The sequence below is a fragment of the Pseudorasbora parva genome, chromosome 3, assembly GCF_024679245.1.
Source record: "Pseudorasbora parva isolate DD20220531a chromosome 3, ASM2467924v1, whole genome shotgun sequence".
Taxonomy (NCBI): domain Eukaryota; kingdom Metazoa; phylum Chordata; class Actinopteri; order Cypriniformes; family Gobionidae; genus Pseudorasbora; species Pseudorasbora parva.
This window is the reverse complement of record NC_090174.1, coordinates 51,981,917-52,003,077: the sequence shown is the minus strand read 5'-3', so window position 1 is coordinate 52,003,077 and position 21,161 is coordinate 51,981,917. Positions and strand designations below refer to the sequence as shown.

At 37.3% G+C, this 21,161-nt stretch overlaps 1 long non-coding RNA gene across 2 annotated transcripts in view; it reads right to left on the bottom strand.

Annotated features, from left to right (window-relative positions):
* Positions 1-14,186, bottom strand: part of LOC137071430 (uncharacterized) — an 82,644-nt gene extending 68,458 nt beyond the window's left edge. For both annotated transcript variants that reach the window (XR_010904432.1, XR_010904433.1), the window contains exon 1: positions 13,875-14,186. This is a non-coding gene — a long non-coding RNA (uncharacterized lncRNA). The remainder of the gene's footprint in view (positions 1-13,874) is intronic.
* Between the last annotated feature and the right edge of the window lie 6,975 nt (positions 14,187-21,161).

The window sequence follows — 21,161 nt, the reverse complement described above, 5'->3', positions numbered from 1 at the left end:
GTGTAAATTGTGTAATGAAGAACGTCACAGTAATGATGAACGTCTCAAAATGAAAGACACCGGTATATAAACACAGTGGGGTCTGTGTTTAGACTTATTCAGCAAGGATACATTAAATTAATCAAAAGTATAACAGATTTATACTGTGATCAAATTTCAAATTAATGACTTTCTTTTCCTTTTCTACTTTTTCATTTATTACAGAATTAATAGTATGAATTAAGTATTAACCAGCGGTTTTCATCGTTGATGATAATAAGACATGTCAGGCAAAGGTTAGTATGATTTCTGAAAGATCATGTGACACTGAAGACTAAATGATGCTGAAAAGTTGCCATAGTATTAAACTACATTTTATTAAAATAGAAAATTGCATAAAATGTATGTTTTACAGTATTTGTGATCAAATAAATGCAGCCATAGTGCATTGGCGTAAAAGTTAAAACAGTGTATATAAAGGCCTAAATCATACATGTGATTAGATGCCGATTTTCTTTAAGTTACAAGCAGCCTCTTATGATGGCTCGTAAACAAATTAAGACTACACCCATCACAAATCAACAGAGCTGTCTACATTGGAAGCATTCAAATTAAATATATGTTATTTGTTATAATTGTTAAACTGGCCCCTAATAGAGAACACTACCTTTCGAGACTCTTGAGTGACTGTGCTATTAGCTATTAGCTATTTTGGTTTTGAAATGACTTGTAAAGTAGTTTCACAGAGGCAGTTTCTGGTTACAGAAACCAAAGGCGTTAGCATCTTGAATTTAAATTCTTGAAAGCTAATTACTGCTGGTGTGCATCCAAAACAGCATGAGTCAGTTATTTATTTTCACTCCATCTCTCTCTCTCTCTCTCTCTCTCTCTCTCTCTCTCTCTCTCTCTCTCTCTCTCTGTTTGTCTCTTTCATTTTGAGACGGTCTGTACCTTTCTTCAAAAATAAACACCCTGCTTATTACTTGCACATAAATCAACTGCTTCCGTACTGACACTAAGTTAGACTTCATAAACTTAACCACACAAGAAGCGGATATAGCCAAGGGTGTTTTACCACAAAATTACTACAATAATAGTGCAGACTACACCACCCTCAGAGTTACAGGTAAACCTCAAGATCCAAGTCACCGCCATGTGGGTTTAGCATTAAACGATACTCATCATCTACTCGCTCTACACTAGCGATGTTCAAAACAGAGAAAGAGATGGGTTGCCTGAACATCTAGCTGACTAATTAACTAGTGGAGGCAAAAAAGACAAGGCATGATGCAATCAGTCAAATCGTGACTTTAAATGGTGTTAAAGGGGTACTTCAGCGCTGGGAAGATGAATCTGTATTTAAACTGGGTCATCAATGTAGTAGAAATGTGAAATTATTTTTGAATTTGGTGCCTTCTAGACTGAGAAAAGACAGAAAATGTATTTTTTTCTCATGGGGATGAAAGACTACAATTCCCAGAATGCTTCGCTGCCCTGTGAGGCCACTCCCAAGGCCACCTACTGGATTACTGTGACTGAGTTGGAGAAGACACTACAATTATAAACTGAACGTGTGTGTTCAATATAATGAGTGAGTCACCGCGCGAGTATCACAGCACTGAGCACTAACTGCAGGAGTCAGATAAATGAGCTGATGAGCTCTCGTGATGAGAGCTGAGGTAATCACGACTACACTCGTGACATACATTCCCAACACGAGTTCAGTCTGGCGCGTTTCAGTTCATGCCTTTGCAAGCTTAACTTTCATAGAAATTAATTTGAGAAGTTAAAAGACTTACATTGCTCACCATAGCTCCGTTTAAATGAGTGCCTGTAGCTGCGAGCTGAGCTCTGAGTGTGATCTCCATCCCCCATGTGCAGGTTCAAAACATGCGGAAATGGCTCCTTCTGCTGGCTGTAGTCATTAGCCAAACATTCCTCCTATGCAGGGCTCTACATAACGCCCATTTTGGGCGCATTTACGCCTAAAAATTACTGCGTGCGACTGTGAAAAAATATTTAGGCGCACCGGTGCGAGTGACCCGATCGATTCTCATGAATGGATGTGTTCAATCGGAATAAAAACTAAAACACAGAGTGAATCAACACTGAGAAACTGTTAGGCTATGTTTCCTACTGCAATCAACTGCTTTGCATGCCTTCAGTCAGCAGAAGAAGTGCAAAAACGTGTGCGACGGACTAGGCAGCACTTCGAACAACGATTGTTTATAACGATTGAAGTGAAACGTGTGTGACGCAGCCATGCGCACTTTACCAGACGCCTCGCGCTGTTTATTTACAGCCAAATCAAAATTAACTACCACAGGAGATACCACATTTGGATTATCATAAAGAAGCCCAGAAATTAGCGGATGCTTGGGACATAAATGCCATCAAACAATAATGTATTAATACATTTAAAAAGCCCTTGAGTTAATCTTTATCACATTAGTATTTTTTTTTAAACAGCATGTGTGAATCACACATGCTGTTTAAAAGAAATACTAAATGTATATAATGAGCGAGTATATCATGAAGATTTTTTCCAAACCGGGTTTTTGTCTCATTCTGAATCATTGTACACACAAAATAAATTATTCCCGCTGCGGATTAGCACAATATCTGCGTGACTCACCACAAACAGAGAGAAGTAGATCCGGTAGCAATGTTCTCCCGCGAGACGCATGCGGTTCTGTTTATGAAGCGCCAGAGCGCCAAAAGTTACAGCTTGCTATAGCTCCGAGTATTGGCATAATTGCATGTGTGATACTGATCTCGTACAACAATCTAATAGACAAGTTGATATTAAGTAACAAACGTTTAGCCACAACACTGTCTATTTGTGAAAATCAAAGCCACACCAGAACTGATTCGCATCTCCAAGCGATTCGATTCAAATGAATCTTGTGTTTTGAACTATTGACTGAATGACTTGCCGCCACCTACTGGCGGTTTTTATTTTCATATTTATACTTTGCATGGACTTTTTTATTTAAAATATTAAACTTTTAAAGTTTAATTTATACATATTTCTAAATTCAAAAACGTATATGTAAAACATTCATACAACATTAACTCATGCATTAAATGCATAGGTGTTTGATTGTATGAAGTCCAGTTCTGCTGTGTGTGTGTGTGTGTGTGTGTGTGTGTGTGTGTGTGTGTGTGTGTGTGTGTGTGTGTGTGTGTGTGTGTGTGTGTGTGTGTGTGTGTGTATTTGTGCTGTACTCTCAGAAGTTAATGATAATATTATGTCAGAATTATGTTGAATTTAAGAAATTGACAGATGATGCATACATTTAATAAGATTAGAAAACATTGCTCTTATAATGGTAAAAAGGACCCTGGACATTAAAGGACAAATATCTCCCTGTAATGGGAAAGTTATAATTGGAATGTGTTTGATCGATTAAAACGTGCTCCTAAATTTTTGACTGTACTCCTAAATTTTTTTAATTAGGAGCACAAGTGCTCCTCAAGAAAAAAGTTAGCGTAGAGCCCTGCTATGATGCAAATATTGTCAATTTGCATCATAGGAGGAATTTTTCCAAAAATAAAATGCATAAATCTCTTGTCTCAGGGGGATATGAGGGGGGAAAGCACAATCATTTGAATATACTCCAGGGTTTCTACTGATACAAAGCCATATGCTAATAGCTGAAGTAACCCTTTAAAGGGATAGTTTACCCAAAAATGAAAGGCTTTTTAAAAAGATTCAAGCTGTTTAGTCTGAATTTTCTGAAGAGACTAGATCGCTTTATATGATGGAACAGATTAAATTTAGGCTTTTATTCACAAATAAGTTTACATTAATTAATTGTTCACTTAATGTGCGAGAACCAATGTTCTGAGGTTCATTCTCGCACGTTTAAGCTTCCTCAAGATCCAATGAGGCTCATTGTTGTGTGTTTATGAAGCACGTTTGAGCTTCGGCAACAACCTATGAGGTTTGATCTTGTTTGTTAAGTAGCACCTATGAGCTTCCGCAAGAACCAATGAGGCTCCTTCTTGTGTTATGCATCACGCTTCAGCTTTCACAAGAACCAATGAGGTTCATTATCGTGTTATGCAGCAGGTTTGTGCTTTGAAGAGTTTTGTTCTCTCTTCATCAAAAAGATCTTCATTAATTTGTGTTCCAAAGATGAAAGATGAAAGTCTTACTGTTTGGAACAACATAGGGTGAGTAATGAAAGACAGAACTTACATTTTTGGGTGAACTATCCCTATAAAAAAAACTAAACATTTCTGAGAGGTTTTCACCATGCAAACTGTCTAAACACGCTCTCAGCATGCATGTATACACATATACTGTAAATTCACATAAATACATACATATAAGTAAATGAGTAGAATTGCCCTACTAATTGGCCATTGTGACGCATTCTAACTCTTTATCATAAGTGTTTATGCTTATAGCTTGCTTAACGAGAAAAACATGGGAGAAGAATAAGGCTGTAATTTCCTGTATCATTTCATCTGAGCCCAGAAACCAGACTGGTTGAATGGCCTTCATTGTTGATGCCAAGATACAAAGTCGTTCATTTGCATGCAATGATAAATGTTGTTTACTTTCAACTTACACATGACTGAGACGACAGGTAAGCAGAATGAAAATGATGCATGTGCGTGATCCGCTGATTACAAGCCATACACATTCACATACACACACACGGACAAGTGGATATTTTACACTGAGGAGGGAATTACAGTTACATGATGCATTCTGAGGTTTAATGATGATGGTTCTGCTGTTAAATATTGAATTACTGGTTTACATTTGTAGGCCATATAAACTGGGTAATATCCATCAACTTACAGCTTGTCAGTAGTGGTTAATTTGGGCCATTTAAACCAGTGTGGGCAGCACTACACTAGACCCAGCCCTCTGGGGAGAAAAAAAAAAGTCCACCTACATATTAGCTACAGCCACGCGAAAGAAGAAGTGCGGCTCATTTTAAACTCAACCACCCCATTTAAAAGTATCTCATCCATTTTTCTCTTTAAGCAGACCTGGAAAGGCAGTTATGGGTTTTGGGTCACTGAAATCACACAGTACCTCAGTCAGCACACTCCCCGGGAAGCCCGGCACCCTCTTTACCCCCTCCAATCTCCCTCTCTCTCTCTCTCTAAGTTTGGGGTACAAGGGTTCAATGGCCTCCTCATTTCACAGCGTTTGATAGCAGAGCCTGTATATTTGTGTCTTTATTATTGCAGCAGAAAACGGCAAATTTTTGGAACAGAATACTTATGTACTGCTTACCACATGTTGCACAAAATAAATACAAGGCTATAATATTTTATATATAATTACTATGTATAAATTATAGCCTGTATTTTCATAAAAGGCAAAAATGTATTATTTTGCAATCTCAATTATTTGTTAATTATTTGAGTGCTGTTTGACCACTCAGGCACTAAGAACATAATTATATTTTATTAATCATCAAAAATATAACATAGCCTAATATTTTATGCAAAAATGTCTTCATTTTTTTAGCAGTCCAAACAAATAAGCAAAATAACTTTGGCTGATATTACATTTAAAATATAATTGTGACTGCACTGTTAGAGACAAAATTCCATGCAGTGTTTTGCTTTGCACATTTTGTAGAGTTTCCTTATGCAGAATGTTAACTTTGCATACTATCCATTTAACCTTTATGGGGACGTTTTCATCCACAATGGGGTGGTTTTGAGTCTTAATTTGGCCACAACTGTTTCTGTGTTTCAGCAAATGGAATGATTTTTGGTGACAAATCTTATTTTACACATATTTTGGGAAAATGCTTTGAAAGTGTTCACAAACTCCAACAAAATTAGGCACTCCTGAGTCTGTGGTGTCAGAGGGAGAAGACGAAACATCCTGCAGCTCACTGGAGGGGTCAGGCTGCATAATCATTTCTAAAACTTCAGAACAAGTAAAGCCATTTCTCATGCTGCTTGCTATCAGCAGACCAAGCTCAATATAAAACTGAACATTGGTCCGGGGAGTCTGCTCTGTATTTCTACTGCACAAGAGGCGTGATTAACGAGCATTCTTCAAATGACTCTGTACGCAATTGGATAGTCCTTCAACCAATCAGACCACAGAAGGCCTGATCAACAGGCAACGGCCCATTGTTTCTCTATCTGTCATTGTGTTAAATCCGTGAATAGCGCACCAGGTGGATAAGCAAGTCCTTGACTGGTTCCCGTAAAAGTGTAACAGAAGCAGTAGAAATTAAAGGGGGGGTGAAATGCTGTTTCATGCATACTGACCTTTTTACACTGTTAAAGACTTGGATTCCCATCCTAAACATAGACAAAGTTTCAAAAACTAATGTTGGACGTTTGAAAGAGTATTTCTGTGTCAAACACTCCTTCCGGTTTCTCACAAGTTTTGGAGAGTTTTTTTCGAGTATGGGTCAACTTGACGTTAATAGAACAGAAGGTCCTTACATGGGCCGTACGGGCTCTTCTCCCGGTAGGGTGCGCGCGCGCGTGACTAGAGCGAGAGAGGAAATGCACGCCCGTAAACACACTCTCAGGTGCAGGTCCAGTCGTCCGTGAAAACTTATGTCGCGCCGCGCCGCGCACTTTATTCCTATAGGTGACGTCGAGCGACTTCAACGCTTCAGCACAGCATTCCGGGAAGGCAGCGCTGCATTTGAACCGATTTGAACGCACACAGCAAAAAACATGTTGGGAGATTTATCACCACGGGTGTTAAAATTATCACTTTCCGGGTGAACATACAGGTCCGTCTTTGCTAGTGTTAAAACAACACTGACGAAAGTGTTCGTTATACAAACACTGTGTTAGTGTTTCTTTTTAGTCACTCAAGGTGTTGAGAAATGTATTACTCATAAGTGTACATTTAACACTTTATGGTGATTAATCTCACACACCCAGTGTATTTAATGTTTATTTAATGTAAATACTTAAATACTAAAATGGCACTGTGAATGAAATTTAAAACAATTTATATATATTATTTTATTTTTTCCCCAAAAAAATCAAGTGACTACAAATTTATTTGAATATTTATTGAAATTGTAATATATCAATTCCATTACATTTATGTATTTGGCAGACACTTTTATCCAATGCGACTTACACTGCATTCAATACCATTTTTAATAAATAAAAAAAAAAACATTTTTGTCAGTTCTTGCTTTCGCCGGGAATCGCTACAGTAAAGCCATTGTTGTCACACATACAATTGAATAAAAAAATTTCTTGTTATACTCCAATGCTATAACATCTTACCATGATAAATCTCTAATGCGTTTCAAACAAGATTAAACAAAGAAACATTCCTCAAGTAATGTTTTAATTGAAAATACAAAAATTCAACATTGTATATATTAAATCAACCTTAATGTTAAAAAACTGGCTGGTTTGTAATTCATTCTGATAAAAAATACTATTCCTTTATAAATTAATACATTTACATTTGGCAGATGATTTTATCCAAAGAGACTTACATTGCATTCAATGTACGTATTTTTACATTTTGTCAGTTCTTGCTTTCCCAATTCATCGATCCCACGATCTTGGCGTTGATAGTGCTCCTCAAAATGATCCAAACACATAGTATCGTTCCTGTTAAAGAGACACATTTTGGTTTAAACAAACACATTAAAAAAATCTAAGATATAAAGTTTCAAACATCTTCAATCAACAAGCAGAGATACTTACATAGCTTGTCTTCCTTTCAGGATCGTTTAGGTTTGTAGAGTAATAATGCCAAGGGCATACATAGATTGTGGCCTTAAGTGGTTTCCTTCTGCAATAATAAACAATATTCCATGAAACAAAAATCCTCCAAAGCAGAAAGCAAACTAAAAGACTCAAAATAATCAGGTCACTTTGTGTTTTACTTCAGGTTATCTTTATACCAACACATAGCAAGAAAATGTTATATTCAAAACATAAGCACTACTGTTACAGATTTACAATACTACAACTAGAAAAGGCTAGAACTAAGTTGTACAGAAAAAATCGCGCATGGAAGGGCACTAATGCATGTCTGCTCAACTAATACAAAATAAGACGAAAAATGTCAAATAGTATGAGTGTGCAATGTCGTGGAATGTATACGCCAAAACTCATTTCGGCGTGCATATGATACGCACTTTATGGCGTATATATGACACGCTCTCTTGGGTAGGTTTAGGGTAGTGGGGTGGGGGGTTCGTATGTATAATACGCCATAAATTGCGTATCATATGCACGCAAAAAACAGCGTATCATATGCACGCCAAAATGAGTTTTGGCGTATACATTCCACGACATTGCACACTCGTACTTGATCTTGAGTTTCTATATGACTGAAGCAGTTCATGAAGAAAAGCGTGTCCTACAATGTTTTCGACATTTTGGAGCGCTGTACAGAATGGTCGGCGTATGTTATCAAAGTACAACGAGAAGATTGCTAGAACACACAGAGCATTTCACTCGCAAAATGTTGCAGGCCGATCAGTATGCGCAGCGCCGACAATGATGGACCGTGCTATCCGTGGGTGCTCGGCCAGGGATCGAGCCCCGGCGTCACACAAGAAAAAAAAAATTAAGAGCATTTAATTCATTTGATTAACGTCTGCTTTCTCATTTGAATGACATTTCAAAACACCAGAATTAACTCGTAGTTACGGGGTGAAAGATATAAACGGTCTTATAAAGGTTGGAAGCCCTAAAGATATGCCAAATGAGAAGAAATAACTATCCAAGTCCAGTGAGTTAAAATGACACATAATGTTAATGCTGCTATATTATTACAAAATGAATACAACGAAATTAAGTCACTTACGTAAATCTCGTCCTCCATTAACGAATTTAGTGTGTTAGTGGGGGTTATGTTAAACTGAATGGCGGATCAAAAGCGCGCTAAATTTAAACTGAGGTAAAAAAAACAAAAAAACGCTAAGAGTTAAGTCATCCACATCGGCCACGTTACTCATTATACAAGCTCATTAATAAATCACAAGTTGATAAGATAATAATACTATACTATACCTTGTCCTTGTCCTTGTAACCGTTGTGTGTGCAGGGAAATCCATAAAGATGGAGAGACCGAAGGATGAGCTGGGAAATTTAAAATGCTCTGCACATGCGCAGATGTTGATTGTTAACACCCAAAGGAAACACTGTGCTTTATCACCCAAAGGAAACACTGTGCTTTAACACTAAACAAGTGATAAAGCATATAATATTTGTAAATTAACACCAGATTTTATCACTAGATGCCCAACACCAGGTTTTTATCCCTCAGTAATTTGCTGTGCAGAAATGACGGGAAGCTTCACAACATTGTTTCAGTCGCGTCTCAAAGTGGATTGCCACGCCCATAGGCGCCGATTTATGTTTTCCTCCGTGGGTGCTCATTGGCGCACACGGCCTTTAAAGAAAGACCTAAAAAAATTGGTCAAACATTTTTTGCATTTCAGAACCTTAGGAAATGGACAGCGGCCGACACGAACACACACACCTATTTAATTGATAATAATGCCGTAAAGTAGCATCTCTTTCAAATCAGGACAGCGCCAATTCTCACAAATACAGACAAATATATCATGTAATCATGCACAAAACTTGACCATCTCTGAGGAAAGCTAGGTGAGATTTTGATACAGCTAGAGAGAAGACATTGATGACATGCCTTTATTTGTCAAAAAAAGAGAATATGTATCTCTACAGGAACTTATTGCCCTTTTTAGCACACAAACATTGAACTGAAGAATTAACTTGCATTTATCAAACTGCCAACATCAGTGTAGGTTTGCCTTGTTATACTCGCGTCCTGTTATACCAGCGTCCTGTTATACGCGTCCGCACGAGCGCGAGGGTGCGCGCTGCAAAAACCTGGAGTGCGCGAGACCCCGTTTCGCTTGGCGGTGTGCCCGTCAAATCTTTTAACTTTGCCTGCGGCTCCGCAACCGAAGAAGCACGAGATCCAGACGAATCTGGCCGAGCCTGACGTCTCATCACGGCGCGTCGAGTTTAAACATCTCCCCAAACGGACGAGGCGCGCGCTCCGTCAGCGAGAGAAACATCGAAAACAAACAAGCATGCAAATGGAAATTATCGCGGCCGGAAAAATGATCGAGCTCATTATTTTATTATCATTGAGTATCGTGACAGTTATTATACTTTTTGGGGTTTTTTGGCCGATGGCCCTCGGTTGGACGGCCGTTCTGGACTTTTCCAGAACGCACAGATTGCCAATCCGTCCCTGACTGGCAGTCTGGCACACGTGGGTGCTCGATATTTTCCGTGGGTGCTCGAGCCCCGGAGCACCCACAGTATCGGCGCCTATGGCCACGCCACTGGTGTCACAGGACTTCACCAAATCATACCAAAGAAGTGTGTTTTTTACGGAGTGGTCCCAGCGATAAAGGTTCGGTCCTGCTTTGGAAGCGGCCGGTGAGTTAAACTGCTTCAAATGTCTCTGCTGTTGGCTATCATTGCATGAGTAAACATCAGTAAACGACACGATCGCGTGCTTCGTCATTCAAATGCGATAACGGTTGCTCCATTGCTGTTCTGTATAACGTTACACTAGTCTGACGTGCAAAATCGTTTTGCTTGCTACTGCTAAGGTTTAGTCGCATACAATAGTCCATAAACCAAATCATGTCCTCATAAACTGCGAGTAAAGACACACAAATGCTGACAGGCCACTAAATACAGTACATACCACAGAGACGGACGTCCTGCTGTTGTTGTTTCTCCTGTTCAATTTATTTCTGCCTCGGATTTGATTCTGGATCATTTTCTGTATTAGCTGAGATAGCCATGGGTTTCTCCACGCTTGAGGACGTCACCGCTTTGTTCGCGATCGTCATTCTTTAGCTCCGCCCACTCAATACGCCTCCAGCCGCTCGTTTTTTTCCGGAAAGACTCGGTACAGCCCATATTTCTTTTATAAATATAATAAAACTAAAGACTTTTCGGAGATATGAAGGATGTAATACTACTCTATAGGTACTCAAGATTGACATGAGATTGACTGAAACTGAGTGTTTCACCCCCCCTTTAAAGGGTCAGGAAACCCTAAACTAATTCTTCTGAGATTTTAACAGAAATATGTGTGTTGAACATCATGGAAGACAATGTTACCATCTGTTAGTTTTGAATGTGGGAGACAACTAGGTAATTTTAAGCCTTTTTGCTCTATTTTCAACTTCCTGGTTTAAATTCATCTTCATGTCACGTCATAGTTGGTGACGGTTTCTTGTACTATAGTACGGCAATGACTCATCGCTGTCTCATAATTATTCACAAGACTGGCGCTTTACCCTATAAGAAGACGCGTTGCTTAATTTATGACAGCACGCGCTTAATTATTCATGACGGCACGCATTTGACAGGCATTTTCCTCTGACTGACGCAGCGGCGCTTCTAACAGTGAGATCGCATACAGTAAGTGAGATGCATTAATGAATCAAAAACTAGTGTTTTTTTTCCTCTTTGCATGAGTGTCTGCGTTGCCTGCGTTCTCTTCAATAGATCCTGAGTCTTCACACAAACGCGATTCGTCCGCGCTGTGAGTGTAACCACTCTTCATGGCTATTTAACCAACAAAACGGCGTATAAATCTCCACAAAATAAGCCTCAAAAGTTATCAAAGTTATACAAGAGCATGTTCACATATATTTTCAAAGCAGAAAACAAATTGCGAATGGATGTGCATTGAATTATAGTTGTCACAGGATATATGTATTTGTGTAATGGTGAGCTTACAAATCCATGTGCGTTTCGTGTTGCGTGTAACGTAATAGTCATTTGCAGGGTGCATTTGTGAGAAGCTTTGAAGGTGCCCTAGAATGAAAAACTGAATTAATCTTGTCATAGTGAAATAATAAGAGTTCAATACATGGACATCACATACTGTGTCTCAAACACCATTGCCTCCTATTTCTTATGTAAATCTCGTAAATCAAAAACTCAACAGAAAAAAAAGTGCTTCTCAACATAAACCGAACCATGACGTAAGCATTGGGGATCATTTATATGCACGCCCCCAACATTTGCATCTGTCCAAACAAGCCGAATCTACTGATGGTAAACAAGACACTCGAAGATAGCAAAAACGGCTCTCATGACACATGGTTGAGGTTTATTATAATCGGATACCACAACAAATCGTTCGTTTGTTCGAGCAATACCATTTCAAGCAAGCTTCACTCAGCGTCTTAAACTGAAGAAAGGGGCAACTATATTCCTGCAAGCAGTAAGTAATTGATCTACTTATTGACTAGCTGTTTAAACAATTTCTGATTAAATTGAAAGTTTCTTAGAGAGACAGCATTGTCTAGAGAGACTCCACAGGAAACACGCACGCACGCCCTCGAATCAGTCGGACGTAGTGGTGTACAAGAGGTAAAAACGATATAAATGAAAACAAACAGTATTTATATCGTTTTTTACCTCTTTTACACCACTACGTCCGACTGATCCGAGGGCGCGCGTGCGTGTTTCCTGTGGTGTAGAAGAGGTAAAAACGATGTAAATACTGTTCGTTTTCTCACACAAACCACTCGTTTCGTGTCTTAGGCCATCAGTGTGTACTTACGATGGGGGATTGTTTAATTTGGACTTCTCTGTGTATGCTCTTTGAGGTGGTGACCATAGACCTGCATTATGTGAGGCAAAGACAAGAACGGTTTGACCTAAAATGATCAAAATTGAAACTACTGGGGAAACAAATACTCCTACATCTCGGATGCCCATGAGGTAAGCTAAAACATATCAAAATTTAATTTCAAAGTGAACTATCCCTTTAAAGTCCGACTTTATTTTTGGTCCTGTCTTGCTTGTGAACACTTTTCTTTTGACCTATCTCAATTTAGCACATCTCTGATCTGTGAGCAGGAATAATATTGATATTTCCTGTTTCCCACAGTGCAGCAGTGGCTACAGAAGACCAACCGAGCTGCCATCCGGGGAGTTGTGGAAGCCTAAGTGAATCTCACATCAGCACGACACACACATACCCAGACACTTGACCTGACAAAGCCCTCCCTCTCTTCACAAGAGAGAGATTCATCCCAGCTCTTCTAGAACATCAGATTTGTACCTGTCAGTGCCTCCAGATGACTACAGAGGTAGGATGTGTGAGGTAAAAAGCCATTAAATGCTGCATATTTACATTGTGTCAGAAGAATCACAGTAAATATGTAGTTATGAGATGTCAACAGAGAAGTTCACTTCCTTGGAGTTTCTATTGCAATGCTCACAACGAATTCAAGTGAATCTGTGTTGTTGTCAACAGCAAAAAACGTATAATATTAATTCAGCTCTATTTGCTCTTGTAAAATCTTTGTATATTATTATACTTGTATATTTCAAAGTACAATTCAAAAGCTACATATATTAACACTATGTTAACATATCTGTCACCTGGCTGAGATTCCAAGTTTTAAAAATAACTTATTTTTTTACTAGTTGAAAACTTAATTCTGACATGACATGAACAGACATATCCATATGGATTTTTGGGGGGGATTTTTGCAGTTTTAAGTCAGGGTTTGCAATGGTACAGTAGCCTAGTCTGTTTCAAAAGCTTTAAGTCAGTGTCATTTCAGCAAAATTTCTCAAATAGTAATACAATAAAAACATTTTATAGAGTTAATAGAAATTGTTTTGTATAAAAAAATATTAATCACATTTTTATTGCCAATATTTGTACAGAGCTTGTAACAAGTCGTAGGCTAAGACTTCAGAAGTGGGATTAAGAAATTTCCGATAGCACGTGAAAGCATGAGATGATGACACGTGAAACGAATGCTTGTTAGGCCTACGATGATAATGCGCCATGCAAAGAAATTGATTATTTCAAACCATAGTCTCGCATAGTCAGTGTCAAATATACTTTACAATCAAAATATAATAACAATGTTTATTAGACCTACCTCATTTGTCGACATGGAGAGCTTACATCGCTATGCTGTTCCTAACTGCTGCTCGTCGATGTCATTTTCGTTGTGTGGAAAGCGCGCAGCACACATAGACAAGGTAACGTTAACGTTATTCATCTAAACGTCCCTCTTAGCAGCGTGGGAGCCGTCGTGATGTTCGTTAAAAGTAGGCTAGATATCGCTGCAAAGATATTTTCAAATTGTTATTCCTAAGAAAAGAATGAAAAATAAATTCGCCCTGTGTAAATATCGGGGCAATAAATCAAGTTTGTACGTTACATGTGCACGAGGCTACGAGCACGGGCAATTACTGACTGCAGTTCACTTAACGGTCACTGGTGTCGCTAACAACAAAAGCTTTCTGAATTTGTCTATGACATCATATCTTCTACATGAGCCTAAAAACAATGTTCATCGATCATAAAGCGACTCTTACCTTGGAAATGAAGTGGCCATTTCATTCTGTTGAGTCTCTGCAATTTCGGTAATAATAACTATTGTAATTATGGCGATTTACCTAACCGACTAACTTATATAATGTTTAATTTGCATTAATAGCCTACCGCTCATTAGTTTGGATTTAGTTTTCTGTTATAGTTTATTAAAAATATTAATACTAGGCTAGGCTAGACCTACGTATTCAGTATGCATAACATTGACAAAAAAGTAAACAGTAAAGACATTTAAAATTTTATAAAAATGTACAAAATAATAAAGTAAACTTTCTATTAAAGAATATTGAGGGGAAAACAGTGTCATTATTTCCACAGTATTTATTGAGAAGCACAACTATTTTCAACTTTGATAACAACAAGAATGATTACTGGAGTAAATTCAGCTTTGACATCACAGAATTTTTAAATATATTAGAACAGAAAACAGTCATTGTAAAGGATTAGTTCACTTTAAAATGAAAAGTATTGTATGTATGTCTGCTATTCTTGCTCTTCTGTAAAGCACTTTGGTCAGTCTGGGGGCTGTGGGAAATATGCTATATAAATAAAATTGAACTTGAACTTGAAAAGTAGCCCATGATTTAAACATCCCTTAAGCCAAAAGTGTATGACTTTCCTCTTTCTGATGAACACAGTCAGTTATATATTAACAAATATCCTGACACTTCCCATTTTTACAATGGCAGTGAATGGGGCTCACAAGTTTGAAGCTAAAAAAATGCATCCATCAGCGCTTAAATTTGTATGTTGAATATGAAAGGCGGTCCAGCGGAAGCTAGATATTTTACTCTCTAAGGTTTTTTTAATAGCCTATGGTTATTTTTCTTACAAAAACCCATCGATGTGCTTCAGAAGGCCTTTATTAGACACTCTAAAAAAAATCTGTAAAAAAATAGGGCACAATGTATTCATTTTACGGAATTGTGTGTTTATTTTATTTATTTATTACGGGTGTTTTAACAGTATTTTGAATTTTAAACTGAAACAGAGTTATCTGTTTTGTTTTAGAGTTAACAGAAATGGCTGTAAAACTACTGGATAATGTCAGTATTTTTTCTGTTTTTTTTTTTTTTTACAGTGTACATTTATGATGGATTGATGCACTTATTTGACAAGCGTCAAACTTGTGAGTCCCATCACTGCCATTATTAAGCTTGAAAGAGCCAGGATATGTATTAAAATATCTCAGATTGTGTTCATCAGAAAGAAGAAAGTCAAATACACAATAGGATGGCTTGAGGGTGGGTTGATTTTAATTTTTTTTATTTATAATTATTATTATTATTATTTATTTATTTTTTTAAGTGAACTAATCCTTTAAATTGTCATAATAGTTCAGAATATTACTGTTTTACTATTTTGATCAAATAAGACCTTGGTGAACATAAGAGTCTTTTTTCCAAATATTTTACAACCCAAAACTTGTACATGTGTATCATGTGATGTAGCATTACAGGGTAAAAGACACTAGTGGTTTTGACAAAGTAACATGAAATAGAGGCAGGCAGCAGGATGAAATGTGGACATATATGAAGGAAGGGAGAACATTTGCACACGTCTGTTTCTCTCACATGAATGCAGAGGTTTAGTGGCCTCCAGTGAATCCAGACCCTGGGTGGGCTGTCTTACTCTCTCCCTGAGGTCCTATTCTCAGAGAGCAGTCTCGGAGAGACAGAGACAGAGACAGAGACAGAGAGAGAGAGAGAGACAGAGAGAGAGAGAGAGAGAGAGAGAGAGAGAGAGAGAGAGAGAGAGAGAGAGAGAGAGAGAGAGAGAGAGAGAGAGAGAGAGAGAGAGAGAGAGAGAGAATGGCAGAGTCTTTAAGCAGAACACAGTGGCCAGACGCTGGTTCTCCATCTCACCTCCTGGCATTCCTCTCAGCTGTCCCGCTTATTATTGGAGAAAATTTATGGGGTCATTCATTTAACTGGATTTAAATGACATCGGTTCTGGTTGAGGAAGCTTCATGCAAACTCCAGGATCATGTGGGCTAGAGAAAACAGTCGACCATATAAATCAGCACGAGAGAGAGAGAGAGAGAGAGAGAGAGAGAGAGAGAGAGAGAGAGAGAGAGAGAGAGAGAGAGAGAGAGAGAGAGAGAAGAGGAGGAGGAAGAGGAAGGGGAAGAAAAGGAATAAAAATAAGGCAGAGCTATTTCATTACAGGTTTCATTATCACTGTTGATAGGATGTCTCTGCCCAGTGAATGCACAACAAACGCCAAATCTAAACATCTTTAAAACAATAGGCCTTCATTTACTAATCTATGTAAGATTAGACTTATTTTCAGATGTTATATCAGATGTTATAATAGTTATTGAATGGTTTTTCTTACCCCACTGGAAAATTGTTTAGTTAAAAATCTAATTAAATGTAAGTGGAATAAAAAAAAAATAGAACATTCTATCATTCATTATCATTTAAAAGTTTTTTTTTTAAAGAAGTCTTATATCTTTGCCAAGGCTGCATTAATATGACTTTTTTAAAACAGTACGTGTATAATATTATTACAATTTAAAATATATGTTTTAATAAATTTTAAATGTAATTTATTCTCATAATGGAAAAGTTGAATGTTCAGCATAATTTCTCCAGTCTTGGCGTCACATGATCCTTCAGAAATCATTTTTAAATGCTGATTTGGTGCTCAAGAAACATCTTTTATTATCATTTTAACTATAACTCTATTGTTAATATTAATCAATGCACTTATTGTATAAACACCTGCATGTAATTTCAGCTGTAATTAATTTATATAATAACATCATAATTACAGTTAACCCTTCCCTTACATTTTAACCAACCCTTAAACTTACCCAGCCCAAACCTGTATCCCACAAAGAAGAACAGGAACACAATAAGTGTTCACAATAAGACACTTATTTTTGATGTAACTAGGAAAAGACACTTAATATAACATGTGACTAAAATGTATAGTAAAAGTTAAATTCCACTGTCATGCAGATTAAAAAAAAAGTGTAGTAAATGTTTTAGATTCAGCTGCCATTGGCAGGTGTGGCAAAAAAGTTACAGTCTGTACACGTGTTACAGAGAGCAACAAAAAAATACAGGAAGCAAACACACTTCAGGCACTTTGAATGGCACAATCTATTATACAGACACAAATATAACTCAACAACACAGACCAGTACAGCTGCAGGGCTGAGAAATAGACAGAGAGAGAGAGAGAGAGAGAGAGAGAGAGAGAGAGAGAGAGAGAGAGAGAGAGAGAGGAGAGAGAGAGAGAGAGAGAGAGAGAGAGAGAGAGCAAAGGCAAACCACCTGATCTGAGGAATTTTTAAATGTCTCAAACCGCACAGGTGTCAGTAGACGATAATCACAGAGTTTCCCCATTCCAGTTCCAGACACACTGTGTCTGTGTGTGTATGCGTGTGTGTGTGTCTTGCACATTAATAGCTGTGTAGGCAAAGAGGCCTGCATTTGCTTTATGTTCGTTACATTAAAAGTACCAGGAGAAAAGCGCGAGAGAGAGAATGGACCACCCACTGACTCATTGACTGCTGGAGGAGTGATGAGACCCTGAGGAGATCCGAGAGCTCGATCGAGAAACAGCCACCAGGAGGGAGAGAGCTGCCTTATCCCTCTCACACACTCACCCATGCCTGTTACACACCTACACACATACGCCATCGGAAAATGCCAGCAAGATTCCACGCATTTTCAAATGGCAGACGCATTAAGTCACAATCACTGTTTGTTTTTCCAACAGTAAGTTTCCCCTCATGGCAAAACACAACACAAAGCAGAAAGGAAATGCAATTAGAATCTTTCCTGATGAAAACGGTCACACCTTCAGATATCTGCCAGTCCAAGAAAAAAAGTTTCTCTCTTATTTTCATTCTGTGTAAATAAGAAAGAAAATAAGAAAGAAATGAGACGGTTCTTGACATACACAGGAGTTGAAACAATTTTCATTTAGAAATTGCGAGGAATTTGCATTAATTACAATCAAAGGCAATTAAATGAAATGCAAAAATGTAATTTGTACATGTACATTATACATGTGCGTAATCGATCAATCGATTAACTGTGACTAATCAAATACAAAATAAAAGTGTGTTTACATAATATGTGTGTACTGTGTATAATTATTATGTTGTAATACACACATGCATGTACATATTTAAGAAATATTAGCATGTGTACACACACTGTATTTATATAATTGATATGGACCCACTTTATATTAGGTGGCCTTAACTACTATGTACTAACATTGTAATTAATCATTTGATACATTGCACTTATTGTGTACATACATGTTTTTACATTGTACTTACATTTAAAAAAACACCTGCATGTAATTCCGTCTGAAATTAATTTCTGTAATTACATTTGTAACTACAGAGTTGGCTCTTCCCTTACACCTAACTCTACCCTTAAACTTACCCACACCACCACACCTGTCCCTAACTCTACCCGTATCCACCTCAATATCAGCAAAGGTGTTTAGCAATACAATTTGACCACAGTAAGTACATTGTATTTATTTTTTGATGTAAGTACATAGTACTTAAGGCCACCTAATATAAAGTGGGGCCATTGATATTATATTATATAAATATTTTATATATAAATATAATGTGTGTGTTTGTATATTATATGTATATTGTGTATGTATATCTCACTCTTAAAAGAAAAGGTTCTATCGGCGCTACGTAGTTGGAACCCCTAAAAGGTTCACTGCAAAAAAAATGCTTTTCTTACTTAGTATTTTTGTCTTGTTTCTAGTCCAAACATCTAAACATATAAAAGCATTAGATTAGTATTAGCATTTACTAGACAAGCAAACGTAATCGTCTTATTTTGAGGGAAAATAACTCAAAATTAAGAGAGCTTTTGCTAAGATAAGAAATGCATTTTTTTCTTTGATAAGAAATTGATTTTTTTGCTAAAAGGGTTCTTTCTTGTCATTATAGAACCCTTTTAGCATATTTTTTTTTTGGATTATATCAACCATACTTCTATATAGAACCTTTTCTTCTAAGATTGTATATATGTACAGCTCATTTAAATACAGTTAAAGGGAGACATTTAACACACTTAATAATAAAAGGATCAAATAAATGTATTCTCATTACAGATGAAAAAAAAACATCTGTAGGAACTTTTTTTCTCAGGAGAAACCCCTGAGAACTTGCATTTGCTCTCATCTAAATCTCACATGGTGTCAATAAGAGAGACATCTGAGATCTCCTTTATGGAATTTATTTCATAAACCCGTTTCGCATCTCTATTACAAGCTCGTACCTCTGCAACTTCTCTTCCCCACAAAAACCTCCTAACCTCTGGACAGGGGCCTCCTCCCCGGGGCTGACCCCTACCGCTCGGGGTCGGCATCCTCAGCGTGCAGTCAGACTCTGTGGTCTGGCTTCCTCTCTCCGCAGAGAAACCAACACACGCAGCGGCTGCGGCCGCTAAAAGAAAACACCCGCTGCTGGTTTAAGCCATAGGAGCTCATCTGCATCAGCAATAATGAGCTTGCTGTGCAGAGCCAGGATAAACACACTTAAAACCACCGCAGAAAATCCAGCCCTGATTCAGCAAGGCTTCTGCAGCTATCACAGACCCATTCATCACTGCACGTTTATTTATAGGGGCTAAATTTGGGTGTTTTACAAGCCATAAACATTTTTTACATATGGGAGGATTAACTAATTCAGGACACTGATTTCACCATCAAATCATTTTGAAGCGACCGGTTTTAAATGCAGTTTCTGCATTAGGACATTGTGCCAATGACATTCTTTTTACGAACCGTTTCATCTCTCTGGGGTCAAGTGAGGTCATGCATCAGTAACTGTACAAAACATGAGAATGATTACCAACTCTCTCTGCCTAATGTATACAATAGAAACACACACACACACACACACACACACACATTATGCAGTCACTTATTATTACTATAAACTAATCCAACCGACATGCTAAACCTAACTTTCTGCAATTTAAATAAATAAATAAACACCCTAAATCTAAGCCTTGCAAACTGTTAGCATTGTTTTTGTATGTAAAATAACAAATAATACAGACTTGATTTATAGATATTGCTATATAGTTTATAAAATATTATAAGATATTAAAATTATATTAAAAGATTAAAACAATTATCATCATTTAGTTAGAATAATTATAATTATTACACTCAATGTGTAATAATTATACACATTGAGTGTGTGAAAATGATTGCATGATGCTGTTCCCTTTATTTAAGTAATTCATCTCGATTTAACACCATTATATCAGGTTTCTGGTACAAATGTGATCGGCTTATGTTGTATTGACTTAAAACCGTTACTCTTTGACATAACGAAGATTTTATTTTCAAATAACATGTTTCAACAAGTCCAGTAAACAGGACTTTCACTTCCCCATCAAGCTTTGCAAAGAGGCTGAATTCGGAGAGTAAATGCTGAAATAAAGTGCTATTTTCTGCTTCATTTTTAGCAAGGTGAGTTTAAATTGGTATTTAAAAGTGTGTTATGTTACCACTGTGGTGAAGTGTAGAGCATGTGCTTAGGGTGAGGACCTGCTAATAGAAATTAAAGTTGTTCTGATAATAAAAAAACAACTACTTTAGGCACGCCATATATGTAACAAAACCATCTTCTGGCTAGACAATCAGATTTTGTAAAAGGTTTTTTGTTAGATAACATTTGTAAATTTGTAATTAAACTGGATTACTTGTTATGGTTTGTGTTTGATATTAATTTTCGAATAATTTAACTTAATAGTTTTGGACAAAATTGAGAATGTTAACCTGATTCAACTAAATGGCATTGAAATAATCTTACGTAAAAAAC